The sequence below is a fragment of the Lycorma delicatula genome, chromosome 2, assembly GCF_047948215.1.
Source record: "Lycorma delicatula isolate Av1 chromosome 2, ASM4794821v1, whole genome shotgun sequence".
NCBI lineage: Eukaryota > Metazoa > Arthropoda > Insecta > Hemiptera > Fulgoridae > Lycorma > Lycorma delicatula.
Window position 1 is genome coordinate 118,670,361 of NC_134456.1, and position 13,604 is coordinate 118,683,964.

The following is a 13,604-nucleotide window of genomic DNA, read 5'->3' on the forward strand; positions in this document are numbered from 1 at the left end:
GGACCAATGTTATTTTGTAGTGAATGTTGATAACCACTGAGCAGTGAATTTATATAACTGAAAATAGAATATACTTTCAACAAATAAAGTATATCTCTGATATAAAAGAGAATGTCCTGACTGATTCACTGACTGATAATCAACGTACAACCAATACTATTATAGGTAGAGACATGAAATTTTCAGGGTACCTTCGTATCTTTAAGTAGGCGTGCACTAAAAAAAAAAGAAAAAACAGAGGCGTGCACTAAGAAAGGATTTTGAGAAATTTTGATTTTAAGATTTCAAATCGATAAAAAACTAAATTTTGTGTTAACAGCTATCTGTTGTAAAAGCAACGTAAGCTATATTAAATATTTTACAATTCCACGCAATGTTTACGATATGTGTGTCCGCTATAGACTAAAAAAATACTGAACCGATTTACGCGCAGGGAAGAAGGGAAAAAGGGAAAAATCGAAAAAGGTAAAAGGTAAGAAGGGGAAAATGGAAAAAAGGGAAAAACGGGGAAAAGTTAAAATGGGAAAAGGAAATGGAAAGGGAAAAGAGAAAAAAGACAAGAGGAAAGAGGAAAGAAGAAAGGGAAATGGGGGAAGAGGAAGTAAGGGAAAGAGAAACGTGAGAAAACGGGAAGAAGAGCAAAGTGAGCCATGACCCTCTCTGATCGTAACGGAAAGCGCGAGTAACGAGTAACCATAGAGCACGAGCGAAGCCGCGATGAGGATGCTAGATTTGGGATTCTAATAAATTTTTTGTTTATCTTAAATTGTTTATATTAAAAAACCATTGCGAGCGAAGCTACATTTATGTTGTGGTTGAAGTGGCGACGGGGTACGCTAGTATATATATATATATATATATATATATACTTTTCATATCATTAGAAAAGTGGAAAAGAATAGATATAAACAATATCCATATTTTTGCCTACAAAAAGTTTACCTTAATACAACAGTAAAAGTTTGTTGCAATTCACTATTTATTTTAATTTTTTTTAATATTACTTATATTTTTAGAATTCTGTGGCAATGAGGTAACTTCTATACCTTTTATCCGGAGTATTCTGGGCTCAAATTTTTTATCAGGCTTGATAGTTTTTACACGTTAAAAATCCTATACCATAATTGTTTAACTGTAATAGTCCCTAACTTTGCATTCGGTGAAGTGAGTAGATTAATTTAATAGAGTTTTTAATTATAGATATTGACGATTAAAAAAATAATAATAATTAGCGTTTTAAAAAACAATATTGCGCAGGAACATTTGTTGGAACATTTGTAGAAATGGTCTCAAAAATCGAGGTGATCAGGTGCATTTTACTAATTGCACGATTACTGGTTTTCTTTTTATTCTATCACGTGTATTACACTAAAACTGCTACTAATTCATCTATCTCAAATATTGTTTGTTGCTCTGTTAACTACAAAAAATTACAACTTTTAATCAATTTTTGACATAATGACATGCTAAAGAGATAAAATATTATTGTCAATATTCTTCTGCACGTTTTAGCTGTACTGTGGACGAGGTATAAAAGTATCTAACCCTGACCTTTCCCGGCTGACTGAACTACGTTTATGTGGTGTCATAAATGTTAGCAGGTTGAAAGCTGCATATTTTGTGGATGTACAAATTGTAGAATTTAATAAAACAAAATTACTATGGCATTCGTTATTATTACCATCGTTATTAATTTTTTATTTTTATTTTTTTTTTTAATTTATATGTTGAAAATTTTGGAATCACATTGCTTTAAAAACATTATAAAAAATATTGAATATGTAATAAATAACAACTGTAGTATATTTTATGAAAGCTACTCATTCATGTATATTATTTTAATGTCATTAATCCCTTTAAACTATTATTATTCTGTATTCTATGTGAGTCTAACAACAAATAGGTGGGCAGTTCAAACAGTGTGCATGACTGTTGTGTAAAAAATTGTAATTTTAAAAAGTTTTTATATTTACAGATTTGACATTAAAGGTTTTGTAATAATCATCAGTATTTAGAATTAAACGAATTAAACAGCTATTATAAACTATTACAGAAATAAATTGGAAAAAATATTACAACAGCGTTTACAAGAATTCTATTTAAAATCTAAACCTAGATTATGACTTCGATTAGTAAACAACTATTATTAATAGACACTCGAGAAAAGATATATATAAAAGAATTAAAATATTAATTTAAAGATAAATAGTACTTATGAAACGATACAGAACGAATATTTTTAGCAGGATTTTCTTATAGAATAAGAGTAAAATAAAAATTTCAAGTCACTGCTGTCGTTTTAGGAAATTACAGTTGAAAAAAGTTTACTTAAATTAATTTTTATTTATTTAATAATTTACTATTTATGGAAACATTTTCGTGCAGTAAATTTTTAGTATTAACTATTTAACTATCGAAATGACCATCAAAATTTATATATTAAGTAAAATTTTTGTAAAAGTTGTTTTTGAGCACTGTCTTGTATTCCATTCATAATCATTTAAAAGATTAGAAGTTAAAATATCCATTTATCTATCTATAAATTTATATATATATATATAGAGAGAGAGAGAGAGTTAGATAGATAGATAGATAACATAAATTATGTTTTGAAACAGATACTTATTAAAATCATGATAACTTAAAGTTATGAGTGAAAATAGATATTTATATAAAATTTGCATAAACAGGGATTTTTGTTTTGTTGTGATAGATCCTTTGAGCTGAATAAAAAGTGTTGAATTATTTAGATGGGAAAAAGTACTAACAAAACGGTATTAATAAATAGTGCATAAATATTCATAAATATTGAATGCATCCTACTTAAGATTAAAACTATAGAAGTAATAACAGGAAAATACATTTCTTATTTTTTAATTTTTATTTACAATCGATTACATTTTTGTATGAACCTTAACCAAATTATATCATACATATTAACAATTAAAAGGAGTTCCCATTGAAATGCCTCAAGAATACTAGTACTTTATAGTACTGCTGAGGAAAGAACGTAAAACATACCCAAGGTAGTTTTGAAGAACTGTAATATCGGTATTAAAGTAGAAAACAATAATAAGAATCATAAGAATAACATGTAGATGAAACAATTAGAAAAAAAAATAAAAGTTAAAACAGAAACAGAAAGGATGGGTACGAAGCATTGATTAACGAACAACACTCAGCGGGTGTATAACATTAAAGAGTTACAGTCAGTAAGATCCAGAACGCGTAGCCGCTTAATTCTTCACCCTTATCCTTGTCTAGGAGGTTTACGGTCAAGATAAAATTGCTGTATCATCGGCAAAAGAAGCGACAGTATTCCATTCTCAACCGAAGGAACAGTGAAGATACAGACAGTGTAATAAAGTATCCAAAACTGAGCTGCGGAACCCCCGACTTACTGTCGAAGAACGCAAGTAATTCTTGTTTTTATTTTACCTGGGAGAAGCGACCAGGTTGTTAGAACGTAGCAACCTACAAAGAACATAGAAGAATGAAGAATGATGAACAAATTTTTCAAATGATATATTTAAAAATGTTTTACCGAAAGGAACATCAACAACAATCTTAATTGAAATAACAGGAAATATTATTATTCGTCCAATTTCATTATCATTATTAGTTAATAAGTTAAGTTATAAGTTAGAGATAATAAGTTTGAATAAAATTCTTTTTCAACTTGTATAAAAGCCCACCCAGATAGACATTGTCAAAAGCCTGCTGGATATCTGAAGTTTGCCGAACAGTCTTTCTTCTCCTCTAAGTTCCTACTGATGAGGTTAACAAGTCTATGCGTTTGCTCGATAGAGGAGTGCCTTCTACAGAAACTGGTGATCTGGAATAACGTGGTTCTGCTCCACGATAGGAAAGACAGACAATGGACTATTTTCTTTCCTGATGGACAATAATTGCCACCAGTAAAACAGGGCTGAATTCTGTGACGGTAACTGTGTAAATATTCACACTTTAAGCTTTTAAAGTATTTTCGTTTCGAAGGGTATTAGTGTTTGTGTAGTTTACACATAATAATATTTAGAAAAGTTAATATGTATTAACTTTAATAAATAAAATATATACCTTATCTAAAGTAGATTATATATTAAATTCAACCAGAATTATAGAAAGTAGAAAAGTTCTTATTATATTGCAGGATGAGCAACTTGTTAGTATATCCGCAGGGACCCGAAGGGAATTTAAGATGAATGCCTAAATGAATAAGATAAAATTTATTATACCAAATGAAAAAGTAAAAAAGGATAAACATACATTAACATTATAGTTCGAATGAACGTTTAATTTATGAGTATACTGTGAAATGCGGAATGGGTTTTAATTTACTGCCAAATATAATTATTTCAAGGGAAGTGTTCTTTTGGGAAATAACAATAAATAAAAGCGTTTAACTTATTTTGTTTTATTTCCTTATTGGTATGAGTGAGGAGGACTTCTTTAAATCTGTTGGGAAAAATTAACTGAAAAAGTTTTTAAAAAACAAACCCACTGGAAAGTCGTTATCTACAAAGTTAATGAAAATACGCTGCATAAATATTTGGTTTCAATTTTTGCATCCGAGTCAGGTGTAATTACTTTGTGGGTTTGTTTTCAGATACGATCTTGATGGATATAGCTTCGCACTGTACGGCTGTCCGGCTTTAATAGTTTTGCATATATTAATATCCATTCTACTGGTAGGGGGATCAGCGCTTCGCTTGTTCTAACTGACCTTCTGAATCGTGTCGTCATTTTTTGAATTAAATCATATTATATTTCATAATGTTGCAGTGTTGAATTATAAAATAGCCTATCATAATAAATTATAAATTTGTTTAAATGACGTGATTTCACGTGATAAATGAATAAAGTTGTAATTTAATATCATAATAAATTATATTAATTAATGTCATTAATACAGTTAAAATATAGCAATATATTTAAACTAAAAAAAAAAAAATCCAAAAAAATAACGATATGAAGTCGGATTCAAACCGATGTGCCTTTCCTTTGTAAGATCAAAATATTTTATTAATTAAATTTTTATTCGACTATAATTCTGGAACCAATGAAAATAAAGTACCACTTATGACATATCGTTGAAAAGCTCTCAATGAGGGCTTATTAATGCAGCTAAGAAAAAGTCCAAAATCCAATGTTTTGCATTTTGGGCTTTTTTGGACACTTTTGATCCAGTCGATTGCAGTCAAAAGGGGAGGTGCACAACTAGATATTACAGCAGTCTTATATCCAACATTTCAACATCCTACGGCTAGTCGTTTATGAGTTATGTGATATAAATACGTACGTACAGACGTCAAGCCGAAACTAATCAAAATGAATCCAGGGCTGGTCAAAATGAATATTTCCGTTAAAATCTGAAAACTGAAATTTTTCGCAATCGCAATACTTCCTTTACTTCGTACAAGGAAGTAAAAAAAAAGATATTAAAATTACCAAAAATACCCTTCTCTGAAGTATTTTAGTATGTATTTACTAAATTAAGTAAATTTATTTATCCAAAACAAGTAAATAATTTTTATAGCAAAAACAGAGGAATGGTAAACGAAATGATATTTAATAGAGCTATTTTCTTAACAAATAATGGTTTCACTTATAATAAATAATATTTTTAAATATAAAATGAAAATTTCGATAACTTATTTTGAAAATTCTAATTATTTTAAGTGTTACAAAATCAAAATTCAAATTAATTAATAAAACATAATTAATGATTCTTTATAAATTAATCAAGAATAGCAGACATCCCATGTTTATTAACAAAATGAAGCAGTTTACTTTTAATTACCTTCTTCAATAACAAAACAAAGTTTTATTGTAAAATATATTTTTACATATCAACATGCCAAACCTTCTGAAATACCTGACATTCAGCTCTACAAGCTAAGTCATACCTTCATTCTGTGCATTTTAGAAGTTGGTTGTATTAATCTTAAACGGTATAAATAAATTTAAAAACGCCTCCAGTATTCTTTGTAAATAATTCAAGTAGATTTATTGTTTATTTAAAAAATATATATGTAATTCATTTTACTTCAAGAAGTACATTATTGTCTTTTAAATATAATTATTTTCTAAGTTATTACAAGAGTATTTTATTTTATGATTATTTTTTTAAATTATCTTAACGATTCGTATCAAAATTTTATTTTGATATTTTTCTTACAAATATAAATTTTTATATTATTATTTAATTACTTTGTTCAGTAAATTCCTATAACTAATTTTTCCTTCCTATCATTTTGTTCTTAGTCAGTACATACTCATACTATACTGAGCTTTAAAACTTACATTGCACCATTCACTTAAGTTATTTTTTTTCGTGATAATAGCAAAACAGAGTCTATCTCCAGTACTTTATTTCAACATCCAGTCATCCACTTTTAGTCTTGCGCAACTCTTATTTTTGCCTAGTAAGAAAAAAGTTGCAGGAAAAATTTAAAGAAATACACATACGAATACATTTTATAAAATGAATCTCTCTTTTATGAAGTTTTGACAAAGGTATCGTACTCTAAACCGTAAAAAAAAACTTACTTTCATCACCAAACGTTTCTGTTTTATGTTCCATATCATGAAAACTGCAGGAGACACAGTTCTGAGACCTCCTTCATTTGATTTGTGAAGTCAATAAAAATGAGAAACCATCAAGTTTCCCCCTCTATATATGCCTTAAAAATTTCATTATGAACGCATTTCACCAGGAGAACTGAAATCGAGGCGAAATTTTTCGCTAGCCGTAACTTGATAACAAAGCATTTTCGGATATATGTTTGTATGAACTTGATTCCTTATTTCTAGAATCAGTTTCCAAACTATTTAACCTTCCTTTTGAATGGCTCTGTGTATAGATATATATATATATATATATATATATATATATTTATTTATTTATTTATAAAATATCTATAAAATGTTATATCTTATATCGAATAACTATTTTATGTAACTAATGGGGCAGTAGCATCAATTAAACAGGTGAAGTGCAATGGTTTTTATACATATTCAATGAAAATCCTACTGTAGTTCAGGAGTTAAGAGAGCAGCATACGAACTCACAAGTGTTGACAGAATATGGATCAACGGATGAACCGAGGCACCGGGTCCGAAGTCGAATGATCGTAGAGCCAGCCTCTGAGGGTGTTCGGCTGGGGCTCCCCGGAGTTGCCGTCCGTCAATCGCCCCCAGGGGACGCCATGAGGTCGTTTCGAATCGGTTGGAAGAGAGCCCGGGTAATCACGCAGGGGCTGAGTACGTGCCATAGCGATTAGGTCCGGCCCCTGCGTAACTAGAGGGGGTTTTTAGAGCGGGTTTTTGTAGTGGTTGAGAGCCCCGCACTGCCGTCAGAGCGGGCCTGGCGGCAGCTGGTAGAGTTTTCTCTACGGAAAAAACTCACAAGTGTACTTACTATTAAAACACACTATTCTTTATTTGATACAGGCGGGTAAAAGACCAGTATAGTAGATTTTCAAAAAAGTACTTTGTGGTTTTAGTTTATATTACTGAATTGTTTACAGCTTAATTTGTTCCATTGTACTCTGTTTATGTAATATAAGTTAACCACTAGGTAATATTATCGTTATCTTACATATTTAATAATTCCTGAAGTTTAAATTGTAAAATTCAGGAAACTATATTATTATTTTATTTAAAAAATTTTTCCTTTCTTTTATCATTAATATTTTTTATTTTTCTTAGGGTACCTTTTTTATATTTTGAAATACTTCCAATACATCTTATGTGCAGGATCAGACCAATCATATTTATAAGCTTTCAGGCTGACGTTTAGTTTTTTCTGCGCTGCTGTCCTGCTTTTCTCCTTTGATCTTTTCAGTGTTTCATATTCTAATTTGTATTTTATGATCTAAAATCCTCCACAATTCCCCTTTCTTACATTTTTTTTAGAATTTTTTTCAAGCATTTTCTGTTCTGTAAAGGATTTAGCAAAAAGTTGTTTTATTAACATGCATTTTATTTTATTTTTAGTGTTTGAATTTATTAAATTGAATGTGTCAAATTGATATTTAAATTGTATTTTTAAAAAAAATTGATTTACGTGTATTTTAATAATATGAAGATCTCATTTTCCAATCGAACTGAAAAATATATATATATATATATATATATATATAATATTTTCTAACGCTTGAGAACTTAATGTGTTTTATTTTCGTTTCCTTTTTGATAAAAAGTTTAGTTTTTCAGTTTGTAATGCAACTCGTCTTCCAAAACTTTATTATTCTTTAAATAATATTTATTTTCTTATTTAAAAAAAAATTTCCTATTCGTTGAACTTTGAAATTCCTGAACTTTAATTCTGCCCGTTTCTTTTTGATGTATAACATATTACCACTGTTAATATTAATCATTGTTTATCTACAGATACAAAAGATTGTGTGTAATTAGATTTTATTGATAAGCAATATACTTTATTAAAAATTAACTCCAGAGCGAAATCTGTTTAATTGAGTAATATTTATCGTAAACAATCGCTGATCCAATTATTAAAATACTGCATTCAAACCACTAACCCCTAAGGCCGATTTAAAATGACAGTTATTAATTTTTGTTTAGTAAGTTATATTAATTAAAATTGAACGATAATTCTGATAATTTCATATGGGTTTTATGAAAAAAGATCCACAGCATTAAATAAAATAAAAGTGTATTACAATGTTGCAAATAGCAAACAATGAATTGTTACAATGTTTTAAAACGAATAATAAAACAAATGGAATTCTTGTGATAAATTTACCGTTAAACGAAAACCTGTGATTTAAGGAAAGCAAACCCACACTAAAACTACTTTTTTTTCTATTCAAGGTCGGAAAGAAAAATTATTATTATTGCTTTTATAAAAGCGACTCTTTAAATTACCATGGAAAATGTCTTTTGTGTAAATATCATTAAATCCTTTTGATCTGACCGAATATTGCGTGGGGTGATTATTTCCATTAGAGATAGACAATTAGGAACCCAAACAAAGGATGGATCACTCTTATCAGTACTACCGAAGCCAATCTTTTGTCCCATTATTCCTTATTCTGTAGCACCCCTTTCCTTAGAACTTCACTTAACGCTATTTGTTTTAATGGAGCTAGGCATTTAAAGAGGGGAGTCCCTCCTTATCCCTTTGTCGAAATCTAGTAACTCATCATGACTTCTCACCTAGAATAACAAAGCATAATACCTCTTTTCCTTTACCTTCTATAGCTGTACTTAATTTTAAAATCGATCTTATTATTTTGAAGTGTAACTTTACTTTTCGCTTGATTTATAATATATTTAAATTTCAATTATTTCTACACAGCCGATGCTTCTTTATTTAAGCTTTTTCAAAATGTAGACTACGATTAAGTAAGACTTCTGCATAGTTATTCATTTACTTATGTACCAATCATCGTGCCATATTATCGATTGATTCTTCTCTTCATAGAGTACGAGATTGTATAAATCAAGAATAAAATATACAACGCGTACAATAAAAATAAAAGCTTGTGTTGGAGAAAGTCGAACTTGCAATACTACCGAACCTGTAAACATCTAATAGAAGAGTAGTAAATAATCGTTGTAATTTTATATACGTACGTTTAATTACTACCGTTTTCTTATATTATCAGTTATAATTCATTATTATTTAATTATTATTAATAATTCAATAAAGATTTTTAAACAATAATTTTAATTTAAGTGTATTTTTTAAATTAAAAAAAATCTTAACTAGTGCTTAAATAAATATTATATCCCTAATTACACTATATTTTATGTACAATTATTATTAATGTACAATTTTTTTTTTTTTGTACAGTAGTTAGAATATTTTATTATTTAGAATTTTCAAAATCTTTTTTTGAACGATTTTTTCAATGTTGATTGGTCTATTATTATAATTAACACTTAATTGAAATCTACATTATACTCGTATGTTCAGTTCCTGTGCAATTTCAATCGTCTTCTCTGTTTTCATCAGAACAGCCAATTTCACTACGATTGTCCAGATATAAGATAAATTTATCCGTCATTATCTTCAGTTTCAGCTTGTTTAATACAGTAAAAATGTTCTTTAATTACTATCAACATATCTTTTCAGAGCCGGCCATACCACCTTGATCGGATCTAAATCGGATGGTAAGGTGGAAGTCACAGAAACTGATGCCCATGTTTTTTTTTTTAATAGCTCATCTGAATGATATTGTAATTTTTATTTTCTATGTGATTTAATTATGCTATACAATTGCGGTTTTAATATTGCTTTATTACACGAATATTGATCTTTTCAAACCAATTAATCGCGCTACGTTTCCTACCATTTGAATTCGGAGGTTACTCTAGAAGTGAATTATGGTATGGCGCATTATCGATAACAACTACTATCTTTGGGTAAGAACAAGAGTTAATTTTTCAAATGCCCACTTGATGAAATAGTTGTTGTTGACAACAAACAATCGACAAAAGTCATTATAGTGACCGATTTTTTAACTCGTTTTCCAATTTCACATCGCGTTCTCCTTGGATCGCTGGATTCTCCTGGATAATCCAGCGTGGATTATGGTTAACCGATCACCATCATTAATTGGCATTTTTATTCCTGCACCACTGTTATACGACCTCGATTTTGTCGTCGAATGGGACGTTAAATATACTATTCATCCAAATAAACAATTAAAGAATTTTCATTACCGAAATCTGTAATTTTTCTTAAAAATTCTATCCTCTTCCGCCGGATGTCTTCTTTCACAATCAAAAATTTCCTGTTATTATCAATCTTACACCAATTCAACACAAACTATTTCAGAATAGCTGCTAACGTAGTTTTAGAACCTTTAAATTGAATACTTTTATGAAGTTCTTTACGTAATTTATTTATTGTTTTATGTGAAAATCAAAATTGTTCTTCTTACATCGCCTTGATCAAAACTGTCTAATCTACTAACTGTTTTTGAACGTTGTATATAATTTTTTGGTGGGGTGAATGAGCACGACTGCGATTTAAATTTAGAAAGACCTTGCTTTTCTTTTCGGAGTTTTTTAAATTGTGATTTTGAAATCTCACTAGCTACAGCGGTTCTTTATTCACATTTTTGAATGCGTAGATATTTGTCATCTAATTTTCTTATTACAGCTTTTTTCTTCAAAAAATTGTGCACGTTATTAACTATTTCACGAGCTTAACTAAGGAGCTTTTTATTCTTAACTATGGACTTAAATTCTGCCATTGCAAAAAAAAAATCGCACAAAAACATACGAATTCATTAATACATATAAATAAAACTATACTCTTCTTTCTATTTCCTGTTTAGCCTCCGGGAATTACCGTTTTGCTATTACTTCAGAGGATGTACGAGGATGATATTTATGAGTGTAAATGAAGTGTATGTAGTCTGTACAGTTTCAGTTCGATCATTCCTACCCACCGGGTTGGTCTAGTGGTGATTTGGTACCCAAATCAACTGATTTGGAAGTCGAGAGTTCCAGCGTTCAAGTCCTAGTAAAGCCAGCTATTTTTACACGGATTTGAATACTAGATCGTGGATACCGGTGTTCTTTGGTGGTTGGGTTTCAATTAACCACACATCTAGGGTATGGTCGAACTGAGAATGTACAAGACTACACTTCATTCACACTCATACATATCATCCTCATTCATCCTCTGAAGTATTATCTAAACGGTAGTTACCGGAGGCTAAACAGGAAAAAGAAAGAAAGAAAGAAACTTCGATTATTCTTGAAAAGTTAAATATAAACTATACTCAAGTTAGCGTTCTGTGAAAAATAAACAAACGTTGCATTTTGTTAATGATTTCATCATGTTTCTATGAGTCACGTCCCTTGCGTCAGTGCCGATAAACAACGCGGCCCTAATATACTCACACAATAATCATTACTCATATTAGTCACCGTATAATTACTTATGCGATCAAAAGTTTATAAATTTGTAATATTATGTCTTTTAGTTTTATTATAACGCTTGATCTTTTGATATGATATTTTGTTCCCGTTCAATTTTGAGATGCTTGTGAACACTTACGCGTAGTTTATTTACTTCAACTCTAAACCGAATTTGTAAAACACCCTATACATTACAGAAGTAAACAACACTGTACTGGGACACGCTAACAATTGAACTAAAACAGTTTACTGAAAATGAAAAATAAACATTGGTGTTGAATATTAGTCAACAAAATAAATATTATTTAGCTATTCTATGATTAAAAAAATTGTGATTAAGCTATTAATAAATTATTATAATTTGTAGGGTATAGGCCTATTATTTAATGATGATGTTTATTATTATAAATATCATCAAAAATACTAATACCCATTACAACAAGTGCTTACAAATATAACTCAAATGAATGAGCATTTTGATAACCTTTATTCGTTTGAGTGGTCACTCATTTTATGGGATTTGATGGAGAACGTGTAATACTAATCTGTTATTAAAAGTACAAACGATTCGTTTTTGTACTGAATACAGTAAGAAATATTTATAAGTTAAATATTTTTAAAGAAATTATTGTCTGAAATTAAATAAAATGACAATAAATTTTAATTGTGGAAAGAATTTATCCTATTTATGAGAATAGCTACACACAGTATTGCAGAATTCTCGGTTTCTGAATGAGTGTAACGAGAAAAGAGTAACATAATGCCCTGCACAGGGACTGTATATCTCGTGCAAACAAGTTTTTATTTTCATTGTACGCACTATACTTTGTTGTACGAACATTTTTATGTTTATTATAAACATTTTATATTTTAAACTTACGTTAGGTTTTAACGAATAGAAACACGTATACATACCACTAACTCCACATATCTACACCATACATATGGCCAAAAGTAGTTTATTTTTTTGTATTTTTATTGAATCCATAAGTGGAGAAACCTTGCAGGTAAATTTATTATTTATTCTTTGAACTTTAAATGATCTTCATTATCATCGAATGAGTATTTATTAATTATCTATTAAAATACTGGATACTTTAATATACTAACCGATTTTCAATATACTTACACTAGCAGATATCAGCTAGTGTAAGATATCACTTAATAGTGATATTAAGTCACTTAATATTACTATTTAAAAGTATATTTTGGTTTCGCTTATCTCATTAATCCAATAGTATTTATATATTTAAATTAAGAAAATTTTACAATTAAAAAAAAACACATTTTGATATAAATGGTATAAACTTTTTTCTTAAATAAATAGGCTACTGAAGTTATCGAGTTATTTAAATTTTTCTTATTATTAAAATTTATGCAAGCATATTATCGTGTCAAATATTTTATTCATGTACGTGTTTTTAGAAAATAGAGACGATTTTCATCTATTACAACTTAATACCGATTTTTGCGACGAGATTTTCCAGGATAATACAGACTACAAGTATACGCAAAACAGAAGTGTATAGTATGAAACTGGCAGTACTGTAAGGTTATAGAATAATAATAGGATTCCAAAGGTGAAATAAGTCAGAAAGAAGGTATTTTAATACTTCGTTCTATCCCGTATTGTGGATCAGCTACGAAATAAAATTTTTAACTTTTATTTGGGGTAATGTATCATCTTTATCAAGTTTTCATTA

General features: G+C 29.1%; 1 protein-coding gene across 1 annotated transcript in view; it reads right to left on the reverse strand.

Moving 5' to 3' along the window:
- The window catches only part of CARPB (Carbonic anhydrase-related protein B), a 512,938-nt gene that overhangs the window by 236,912 nt on the left and 262,422 nt on the right, over positions 1-13,604 (reverse strand). The window lies entirely within an intron of this gene.